Genomic DNA, 12,454 nt, shown 5'->3' on the forward strand with positions numbered 1-12,454 from the left:
CTAAGAAAAAGAAAGCAGAATGAAACTCATTGAAGGAGAAGAACTTCAGACAGCTTGGGAAGCTATGAGAACTCTGTACTTTTACTTTCTCTCCTTGATCTCAACCCTTGGCCGTTCACCCTTAATATAGAAGGGGAAGCTTCCAAGGTTGAAACCGATTCAACTAAGCAACTTTTTCTCCAACCCAGAGTAGCAGCGGTTAGGACAAAGAGAAGAGAGAGGGAAAACCGAAACAAAATCAACATGCATATACCTCTCTCAACCCTTCTCATCAAGTTCCTTCCATCTGAACCCTTGATCTTGACTTTGACTCCAAGAAAGGATTCAGACCCTTGATGAACTTCTGAACCAAGATAGCTCCTTGCCTTCCATTTTTGCTTCTTTCTATGTGTAGCTCGGCGGCTATCTTTCTTCTTGATGAACAAAAATGGAAATGAACTTTTGGAATTTAGATCTTCCTTTCTGATAGAGGCAGTTTTTTTCTTTTCTTGGTATGGAAGATCTTGAAGCTCTTCTTGAAATCTTGCCTTCAATGGCAAAAATCTAGCCATGCCTTACTTCAGATCTTCCTTCTTCGTAGGCTCTCTTCATCTTAGCCTTTTCTTCTTCCATAGCTTCACTGTTACTTTTTCTGATAACTTATTTCTCTTTTCTTTCCTGATGATTGAAGTGATTGAAAGCATAGAGAGAGGAGAGAGAAGAGAGAGAAAACTTTTGAAGGAAGCATTCAAAGCAAATTAAATTTAATTGAAAATCCCAATCACAGTCCCCAAAAGGTGGTGTAACGTGTGGAGCATTTAATGCAATTAAATTAATTTGAATTTTATCTTTCAGTTACCAAGGCATAAACTTAATTGAGTTAAAATTTGAAATCCATTAGTTAATGGAAGTAGGTAACCGAAACATGCTTGAGGATTTTGGGCCAATTGCTTTCCTTCTTTTTCCAATTCGGATCAAAGCTTTTGATAGACCAAGAGGAGAATTGTCTTGGGCGGTGCACATGTTCCTTGACCCAATATGTTTAACCATTTGATTTGCATAAGGCTAGACAATTATTGATCAGATTTGGGCTTGATTAATTTTTGGCCCACTATAAAAAAACCTGCACACTAAACAAACACATTATACAATCAATTGGAAGCAAATAACAAATTAATAATTTTTCAATTAATAATTTAATAATGTTTGATCATCACAATAATTTAAGTTTTCCAAACTCAACAATCTCCCCCTTGATGACAAACATTATTAAGACTGAATTGAAAGGATTAGGATTAGAAAACTCTCTTTGATGATTTGGCCGAATCCTCTCCCTTTCAATTGTTCAATGTGCTCCCCCTTAATGTGTGCATAATTATCCATCAATTTTCATAGAAGCAATACTTGTGTGCATGTTCTAAAAGTTCCAAAAGGATACAAATTTTCAAAACATGGAACCTTTAAAAAAAATAAAGTCATATTTTATCAAAAATGCTTGTACTATTGAGCAAGCATTTTAATCAAAATTAATCAAGGCTCAAGTTACTAACAAACTGTTCAAGATAATATGTTCAGAGCCAAGCATCAAGCTAATAAGAACAGTGTATCCAGCCATCAAAACAAAAGTAAATCAGAGCAACCAATAAAAATAGAGTATCCAGCCACCAAAACAGAGCACAAGATAATAAATAATAAATCAAAGTAACCAGCAATCTCAATTTTCAGTTTCAATTTAGCCCTATTTTTAGTCTTTTCCTCCCCCTTTTATCATCAAGGAGGGACCCTGTAATAAAAAATAGAGAAATGCATAGTAGTCCATGATATATAAATCCAAATATTATAAATGTTATGAATTACAATAATCCAAAATAAGTTCAAAATGTAACCAAATAAAGTGTGTGTCCATAGAAACAGCAGAGATCAAATCTAGGCATCTAGTGCACAAATTTCCACACTTCGTATAACTGAACCAGCAAGTGCACTGGGTCATCGTCCAAGTAATACCTGAGCGAGTCAGGGTCGATCCCACGAGGATTGTGGTTTGAAGCAAGCTATGGTTATCTTGTAGATCTTAGCCAGGCGAATAGAAGAGTTGTTGGATTTGAATGCATAAAAGTGAAATAGAGTATAAAATATTTATGAATTCGAATGTAACCAGTGATAAAAAGATGGTTAAGGCTTGGAGATGCTTTGTCCTTCTGGATTAACTCTGGTCTTACTGTCTTCTTTAATTGTGAATGATTTCTTCTATGACAGGCTGTATGTGGTTGACGCTGGTTTGAGCAGCCGACAATTCTCCTCCAGATCTGAACCCCAGGATTAGTGTGGATCCATTCTGATTGAGGGTGAAGCTCCTGTAGTCCATTCTCTTTCATGATCCTACTCAAAATGTCACAAACAAGGTCGGATCTTCTGGATCAGAGAATGCTGCACCTTTGGGTTCTAGCCTCTACCACAAAGCCCCTAATCTCCCCATACCTCAGCTGAAATGGTGTCTCGAGAAGTCTCCAACGAGGTCGTAGATTAGCCGTCTAAGAGATATATAATCAAGCTGGTGGTTTGATGCTTTCCAGTTACGTATTCACACGAACCCAAGAAGAACACGGGTGGTTGTCAGGCACGCGGTCTTAGTATGAAGAACGAAGATGATTGTCACTGGTCATCCCATTCATCAAGTTGAAGAATGAAGATACATCTTAGAATTGAATCAAATACGGATTGAAGAAAAATAGTAATACTTTTATTAATCCATAAAACTCAGCAGGGCTCCTCCCCTCAACCTACGAGGTTTAGAAACTCATACTGATAGAAAATACAATGATAAAAACGTGTAAAGTGTGCTTCCTCCCCCTTTGATGAGAGGTGTAAAAGTCTTTAAATACTAAACTACTGACTAAGGATTACATAAAAAGGGTAAAACAGTCTTTTAGTGCTAAAATCCACTTCTGGGGCCCACTTGGTGATTGTTTGGGCTGAGCTTGATTGAGATCCACATGCTAAGAGGGCTCTAGGGCATTGAACGTTGGCTAGGGACACCTCTTTGGGTGTTTGGACACTAGTCTCTCCTTGGTGGGCGCTGGACGCCTAGACTGGGGCAGATGGCTGGCATTGAACTCCAGTTTTGGGCCTTTTATTCTGAAGCAAAGTATAGACTATTATATATTTCTGGAAAGCTCTGGATGTTAGCTTTCCATATCCATTGAGAACTCTCTATTTAGACTTCTGTAGCTTTAGAAAATATCTTTCGAGTGCAAGGAGGTAAGATCCGGATAGCATTTGTAGTGCTTTCTCTGCCTCTGAATTAGACTTTTGCTCCGGCTCCTCAATTTCAGCCAGAAAATACTTGAAATTGCACAAAAACACAAAAACTCAAAGTAAAATCTAAAAATGTGAATTTAACACTAAAACCTATGAAAATATAATAAAACTTAAATAAAATATACTAAAAACTATATGAAAACAATGCAAAAAAGCGTATAAAATATCCGCTCATCAGCATTAGATAAATTGATATCAGAATCAGGAAAGTCTTCTTCTTCATCAGAGTTGCCCTTGTCCTTGTCCACTGATTCCAAATGCTTGATGAGCAGATTTACCCTTTCATGGCACTTGGTCTAAGCTTTTTCATTTTCGAAGGCTTGCTGTCTAGCCTCTTTATAGGATTTGACCATTAAATTTGACATGTTGGAGAACTCAGTGAGGACATCTTTGACTGTTTCAGAGAACCGAGTTCTATCAGAAGTTTTAGGAGGAAGACTTTCTTCTTCACTATCAGTGAACACAGATGCCATTGAACTCTTAGTCTTTTTCCTTTTAACCAATTCGGGAACTCCCCCACCTTTGATTGTGGAGATCCTATTCTCAACCGGTTCATTACTCAGATCAATATTAAAATGCTTGAAAATGCATGTCAAGAACATACCATAGGGCAGATTGGATTTCTTGTCACTACGGACACAGTCCCACATGTGTCTAATCATGAGATAAGCAAATGAGATAGAAGCAGAATTTAAAATTGCAAATAGCACAAAAGTATCACAAACAGTAACCCTCTGGTAAGAATTACTTTGTGGCATTAAAACATGAGTGATGATTCGGTGCAATAGGGCTCGAACAGGACCAAGAGCCTTATGAGTTAAGGTGGTACCATCCATAGAAGAAATATTTTCACAAACCCGAGCCTGAGCATCTTGAAGGAAAATACCCACATGGTTATCCCATTTTCCAGACATATATGCTCTGACCCCTTCATCTTTATATCCCAGTGCAGTGCTTATGGTTTCACAGTTCAAAGAAAGATGGACCTTTTTAATATAGGAGTGGAGTTCTCCATCATGAAAGATCAAGTTGGCATAAAATTCATGTACTGAATTCGGGTAAACAGGTTTTCAGATTTGAAAAATGGGAGACCATTTCAAATCATGAAAATATGTGGTGAAATCAATTCCTTTTACAGCAAGATTTTCAAAATTAACCACAAAAGAGGCACAGAGATGACGGTTTACCAACACTTGGGAGTGAAACTCATAAGCCGCACAAGATATAAAGCGGTAAGGATCAAAGTAAGAGTGGCTTTTACCATATTTGTTCTTGAAGTCCAAAGAATCAAGGTTTGATGGTTCTCGGGTGCCATAAAGGATGGGTCGTTTGGAGCGTTGAGAACGACTTGATAGATGAGGGGTGGAACGCCGTGGTAGAGAGGGACGTGGAGAAGGAGATTCTTCTTCTTCTTTGGGCATAGGTTCTTTTTCCTTTGGAGCCTTCTTCTGTGATGATCCTGCTTCCTTGCGTGATAAAGCCTTGGATGGATGACTTTTCTAGTCATAGTGTCAGAGGAATGAGAAGAAGGTGAGGAAGATGAGTGAGAGTGAATATGTATGTGAGTGTGAACTTGAGTTGGAGGATTTTTTAGTATGGGGGTTCGGTTACTTTTACGGTTAGGGAGTTTCTTTCTCATGTTAATGGAAGAAAAATGGAGAAAGAAAAGATGAAGAGAGTGCCGAAAAAAGTGGAAAGTGGAGAGAGGTTAACTCATAATAAATGCTTAGTGGAAGATATCTCTTTTAAAGTAATCAACATTAATGAAAAACCGGCTTTCAATAAGAAATTTAAAAATAAAAAAGGAATAACTGAAAAGACCTTTCCTTGGAAAGTGGGAGAAGTTCTAGGATAAAGATTTAATTTGACAAAACTTCCCTCTTGAAAGATATGATGTGAAAACCTTCTCAAAATAAAATATTTGAAAAAATAAAACAGAATTTATGATGCCCAAAAGATAATGAGCCAGTATCATAGAGTGGGCCCACAGGTGGTTAAACGGGCTTGAGTCCAAGGTACCAAATTTCAATCTTCTCCTGTTTAATGACTTGTTCATCACTTACCCAGATTTGTCTCACTGCTACCTACGAGACAAAAACACACAGAAGTATCAAATTCACATTTTTTCAACAGAGCACAAATCCATCATCCCTAAACTATTTCTCAATGCACAAAATCTGTCTTCACACAGAGGTTTAGTGAAAATATCAGCAAGTTGCTCTTCGGATTTAACAAATTAGATATCAATAGTATTTTTTTGCACATGTTCCCTAATAAAATGATATATAACTTCAATGTTCTTGGTTCTAGAGAGTAATACAGGATTTTTTGAAATATTTATTGCACTCTTGTTGTCACAAAACAAAGGTATACTATGGATTTTCAATTTATAATTCTCTAATTGAGTTTTGAGCCATAAAAGTTAAGAATAACAAGTAGCTGCAGATATGTATTCGGCTTCAGCCGTGGAAAGTGCAATAGTGACTTGTTTCTTACTTGATCACATGTTGAGAGAACTTCCAAGGAAGCAACACATTTCAGAAGTGCTCCTTCTATCCACTCGGTCTCCGGCATAATCTGCATCACAAAATTCTACTGCACAAAATTCATTAGACTTAGGATTCCACAAGCCAAGGTCACATGTGCCTTTAATGTATCTAATGATTCTTTTAATGGCTTTAATGGCCGAAAGATGGGATTCTTTTGGGTGAGATTGAAACCTTGAACATACACCCACACTTTGTACAATATCCGGCCTAGAGGAAGTAAGATACATAAGTGATCCTTTCATCCCTATATACCTAGTCTCATCCACATCTTTGTCATTTTCATCCTTGTCAAGTTTAGTGTTTGGATGCATAGGAGTTTCCATTGGTTTGTAATTTTCTAGGCCAAATTTCTTGATTAACTCTTTGGCATATTTTCCTTGGTGAATAAAGATACCACTAGGAGTTTGTTTGATTTGAAGACCAAGAAAGAAAGTTAATTCTCCCATCAAACTCATTTCAAACTCGCTAGTCATAAGTTTTCCAAACTCTTCACACAAGGATTCATTGGCCGAACCAAGCACAATGTCATCCACATAAACTTGAACAAGCAATATATTATCATTAGATTCCTTTATAAACAAAGTAGTATCGGTGGTACCCCTTTAAAAATTATTTTCTAACAAGAAGGCACTAAGCCTTTCATACCAAGCTCTAGGAGCTTGCCTAAGGCCATAAAGGGCCTTTGAAAGTTTAAAAACATGATTTGAAAATTCTTTACTTTCAAAATCAGGGGGTTGAGCCACAAATACTTCTCTATCTATAAAACTATTAAGAAAAGCACATTTGACATCCATTTGATACATTTTAAAGCCTTTGTGGGCAGCATAGGCAAGAAGCAACCTAATTGCTTCCATTCTAGCTACCGGGGTGAATGACTCATCAAAGTCAATGCCTTCCTCTTGGTCGTAACCTTGAGCCACTAGTCTAGCCTTGTTACGAACAACACTACCATCCTCACCCAATTTATTTTGAAAATCCATTTTGTACCGGTTACCTTTTTACCATGTGGATTTGGTACAAGGGTCCAAACCTCATTCTTTTCAAATTGTGCAAGCTCTTCCTCCATGGCTTTAACCCATGAGGGGTCTTCAAGTGCTTGCTTCATATTAAGAGGTTCTAATTAGGACAAGAAGGTAACATTGCTTGGCTCCATTTGCTTCTTGCTTGAGGATCTAGTGGTCATGCCTTGAGAAGGATCACCAATGATGAATTCAAGAGGGTAATCCTTCAAAAATTTCCATTCACATGGCGTTTAGGAAATGGTTTTGCTTTGACTAGTTTTAGTTTGCAACTCAGTTCTGGGTTCTCTGGCTTGTTCAGGAGACAAAACAGAAATGTCTCTTCCTTCCTGACGAGATGTTTCTGGACAAATAGATTCAATGACTAGGACAGACTTTGAGTTTTCTTGATTGGCTTGATGGTTCATATCGCTTCACTACCTGCATAATCATCTAAAAGAACACTGGAAATAGAATTAGAATCACAAAAAGACACATGTATGGATTCCTCAATAGTTCTATGTTCTTTGAGGTAAACTCTAAATGCTTTGTTAGTGATGGATAGGGGTGTTCGTGGTTTAGTTTTTTCATAAACTGAACTGAAACTGCACTAAACCATTTTAAATGGTTTAGAAACTGAACAAAACTACTTTGTCAAATAAGAAACTGGTTTTAAATCAGTTTATAATACAGTGCACCATTTTAACCAATTCATAAAAATAAAACCAGTTTTAATAGAAAAAACCAGTTTAAACTAGTTTATAGGTTAAAACTAGTTTTAACTTTTAACATATATAAAATTAGTTTTTATATTTTCTCTCTCTCTCTCTCTCTCTCTCTCTCTCTCTATCTCCTTCTCTCCCTCTCTCTCTCTCTCTCCCTTCTCTCCCTCTCTCTCTCTCTCTCCCTTCTCTCTCTCTTTTTCTTTTCTCTCTCTCTCTCTCTCTCTCTCTCTCTCTCTCCCCCTTTTCTCCCTCTCTATCCCTTTCTCTCATTCTCTCTCCCCCCTATCCCTCTTCCTCTCTCTCTCCCTCTTCTCCTTTTCTCTCCCCCTCCTCTCTCTTTCTCTCCCTCTCTCTCTCTCTTAACATATATAAAATTAGATTTTATATTCTCTTTCTTACCCTCTCTCTCTCTCTCTTTCTCCCCCTCTCTCTCCCTCTTTCTCTCTCTCTCTCTCTCTCTCTCTCTCTCTCTCTCTCTCTCCCTTTTTCTCTTTTCTTCCCCTCTTCCTCTCTTTCTCCTCTTTTCTCCCTCTCTCTTCCTCCTTTCTCTCTCTCTCCTTCTCTCCCTTTCTCTCTCTCCTTCCCCTCTCACTCTTCCTCTTCTCTCTCTCCCCCTCTTTCTCCCCTTTCCCCTCTCTTTATCTTCATCTCTCTCTCTCTTTCTCTTTCTCTCTCTCTCTCTCTCTCTCTCTCCCTTTTCCTTTTCTCTTTCTCTCCCTCTCTCTTCTTATCTTTCTCTCTCTTTCCTCTGCCCCTCTTTCTCCCCGTCCCCTTTCTCTCTCTCTCTCTCCCTTTTCTCCCTCTATCCCTTTCTCTCACTCTCTCCCATATCCATCTTCCTCTCTATCTTTCTCCCTCTCTCTCATTCCCTCTTCCCCTCTTTTCTCTCTCTCTCTCTCTCTCTCTCTCCCTCCCTCTCTCTTTCTCTCTGTCTCTCTCACTTTCTCTCCCTCTCTCTCTTCCTTTCTCTTTATTTTTTCCTCTCCCTTCTCTCTCTTTTTCTCTCTCCTCCTCCTCATCTCTCTCTCTTTTTTCTATCTCTCCTTCTTCCCTCTTTTTTTTCTCTTTTCTCTCTCCCTCCTTTTTTCTCTTGTTTTGGAGAAAAGAGGGGGAGAGAAAAGGTTGAGAGAGAAAGGGAAAAGAGAAAAAAGAAGGGAAAAAAGAGGAGAAAGAAAGAGAGGAGGGAGAAGAAAGAGAGAGAAAGAAGGGAAGGGAGAGAGAGAGAAATAGGAGAGAGAAAGAGAAAAAAGGGAAAAGAGAGAGAGAGAAATAGGAAGAGAGAAGGGAGGGAGAGAGATAGGAGGGAGAGGAGAAAGAGAAACAAAAGGGGAGAGAGAGAGAGAGAGAGAAGGGGGAAGGGAGGGGGAGCGAGGGAGAGGGGAGAAAAAGGAAAGAAAGGGAGAGAGAGGAAGAGAAAATGGAGAGAGAGAGAGGAAGAAAGAGGGGGAGAGAGAGAGAGAGGAGGGAGAGGAGAGAGAAAGAAAATGGGAGAGCGAAGAAAAGGAGGGAGAGAGAGAGAAAGAGAAAGAGAGAGAGAGAGAGAGAGAGAGAGGAAGAGAGGAAGAGAGAAGGGTGGAGAGAGAGGAAGGAAGGGGGAGAGAAAGGGAAAGGATGGAAAAGAGAGAGAGTGAGGGGAAAGAGAGAGAGAGAGAGAGAGAGAGAGAGAGGAGGGGAAGAAAGAGGAGAAGGAGAGAGAGAGAGAGAGGAAGAAAGAGGGGGAAGAGAGAGAGAGAGAGAGAGAGAGAGAGAGAGAGAGAGAAAGAAAAGGGGAGAGCGAGGAAAAGGAGGGAGAGAGAGAGAGAGGAAGAGAGAAGGGAGGAGAGAGAGGGAGAGGAGGGGCATTTAATTCTTGTAATTCTCTACTTTTATGTTGATACACTTTTTGTTTTTTTATTTTTCTTTTAATGCAATTTATGATTCATCTTCCTTTATTATTGAATTGCTTGTTGTTGTTTAATTCCTTTTACTTTCCTTGTATGCCTTCCATGTGTTTGATGGAATGCTTGGTTGAATTTTAGAGTAGATTTTTCCTTTCTTGGCCTAGGTAGAGTAATTAGTGACTCTTGAGTTATCTAATGCCTTTGATTGATTGAAGATTAGAAGTTGCTAGTTAATTTGAATGCCTCTAAAGCTAGTCTTTCCTTAGGAGTTGATTAAGACTTGAGGAATCAAATTGATTTATCCACTTGACTTTCCTCCATGGTTAGAGGTTAACTAAGTGGGAGCAATGGACAATTCTCATCACAATTGATAAGGATAACTAGGATAGGACTTCTAATTCTCATTCCTTGCCAAGAGCTTTTCTAGTTGTTAGTTTAATTCTTTTGCCATTTACATTTCTTGTTTCTTATTCTAAAAACCCTAAAAGATACCTCATAACCAATAACAAGAACACTTTATCACAATTCATGGGGAGAACGACCCGAGGGTTAAATACTTCGGTTTATAATTTTAGGGGTTTGTACTTGTGACAAACAAATTTTTGCATGAAAGGATTAATTGTTGGTTTAGAAACTATACTTGCAACGAGAATTTATTGTGAATTCTTTACCATCAATGATCCATTCATCAAAATGGTGCCGTTGATTTTTGGATTGCTTGTTAGTTTTTGCTAGCTTTAGGACTTTGTTTCATTCTTTCTTATTAGCTTTTGTTTCTTATTTCCTCTTTTCATCATGAATTCTCACTTAGGCTATGAGTTTGGTTCTAACTATGTTGTAGGAAATGAGAGCTTCAATGAGGATGTGTATCAAGGATGGGACAATCAAAGGTGGGAGGAGCCATATACATATGATCAATCTTCATGGCAACAACCTCCACCAATAGACTATGAACAAGAGCCATTCTTTGATGCATATCAATCCAATGGCTATGGTGAATCTCCTTATGACTTTCAAGAACCATCACCATATGCCTATGAGCCATACCCTCAACATAACCTTCAACCATACTCACAAGCCTCTTTCTACCAAACACCTCCATATGACCCTAATCCTTACTCACCCTACCAACCACCTCTTGAACTATATGAGCCACATATAGAACCACTACCATTCCAATATCAATACTCCCAAGAACCACCTCAATATACACCACCATACCCTTACCAAGAAGAACCACCTTTCTATTATGAATCCTTCCTCCAAGACAATGAACCCTCTTATCTACCCCAATCCTCAATGGATGAAACTCTTGGCCTTATACTTCAAGGGCAAGGAGAAATACAAACGGAGACACTAGAATTTATAGCTACCTTGACCGAGGTAGTAAGCCAATTAGCCTCCCAATGCTTGAGTACTCAAAGCACTCCCATGGTCACATGTGGAGAATCAATTGAAGAGCATAGCATGAAGGAGAGATTGGAAACTCCGGTGGAGAGGGAGGAATGCTATGTTGTGTTAGAACAATTGGAGAAGCCTATGATCGTTGAAGAAGAGGAAGAAGTAGTTGAAGACTTAGGAGATGCAGAACCCCCTTGGGAACCTAGAGTTGAAGAGAACCTCTCCGAGACGATTGAATTTGATGTTGAGAAGGAGAATGCACAACCTCCAAAATAATTTTTGAATGAAGACTTGGAGGGAATGAAGCAAGAATTGAGTTTCCTTGGTGATGAAGATCATGCATCAAACCTACTTGGTGGTGAATCCTTTGCACTTGAAGAATCCTCTCCCAATGAGATAGAAAGCAATGTGGAGGTAGATTTCTCTCAACCTCCCATTTATGATTTGAGTGATGGAGAAGAGTTAGATGAAATTGATAAACAAAGGATTGAAGTTGAGGGAGTTTATGAAGAGGTGGAGGTTGACAAGGAAGACCACAAGGGAGTAGAGGTTGTGAGGATATTCGAGACACCTCTCCCTAAGACATCACCATCGATTCTCTCATTCAAGTAGGTAAGCCTCTTATCTCTAAGCTTCATTATCCCACTTGAATATGGTTTGCTTAAGACGGATGGTCAACTTAGAAGTATTTGTGGCTTCAAGAGTAAAAGGGAGATGGTTAGTGGTTGGCATTGTGAGGGTTGGCATAGAGCTAGATTGCTTGGGTCTAGGAGAATGTTTGGTCGCCTAAATGAGAATTCTATAGTCATACCACCCGGATGGACTAATAATGATTATCAACTTCAAGACGGGTGTGAAAATAAAGTGTGGGATCCCGGATTACAAGACGAGGATCAACTTTGGGAGCCCCAAGCTTGTGAAGAACCCCATCAAGACTTAGTACAACTCATGAGAAATCTTGGGGCACAATGGAGAACCAAGCATTGGTGGGAGTTCCAAGAAGAATTTAAGCACAAGCCACCGTGAGAGGAGCTCCCTATAAGTCCAACTTAACGATAATAAACAAAAGTGCTAGGTGGGAGACACCCCACCATGGTAAAATCTTTTCATTTTCTCTTTTGTAAATATTAGTAGAATTAGTTTAATTTCATGTCTAGACTTGTTGGTTGCGTTTAATTTGTAGTTTAGTAGGTTAAATAAGGTTTTATGGTATTTTGGTAGCTGTTTGGAGGTTTGGAATGCTTGGATTGGTGCAAAAACATAGGAAAATTTTAAAAAACAAAGCACCATCCACGCGTACGCGCACCCCACGCGTACACATGCATCAAGCATTTTCGCCCTTCCACGTGCACGCGTCATGCAGGCGTACGTGTAGATACCAAATTTTCACCTCCCAGCCAAAAATCCGAGAGTTGCGCGTGCACTGTGCGAACATTGAGCCTGAGGCACAAACCAACCCACGCGTAAGCGTGAAGGACGCGCGCGCGTCCTCTCTCTGGTTTGCCATGCACGTGTACGCGTGACCCACGCGTACGCGTCGCGCCCATTCTACCACCACCCACGCGCACGCAATTCACTACACCCCTTTCCTTCTCTTCTTTCCA

Source organism: Arachis hypogaea, chromosome 12 (assembly GCF_003086295.3).
Source record: "Arachis hypogaea cultivar Tifrunner chromosome 12, arahy.Tifrunner.gnm2.J5K5, whole genome shotgun sequence".
NCBI lineage: Eukaryota > Viridiplantae > Streptophyta > Magnoliopsida > Fabales > Fabaceae > Arachis > Arachis hypogaea.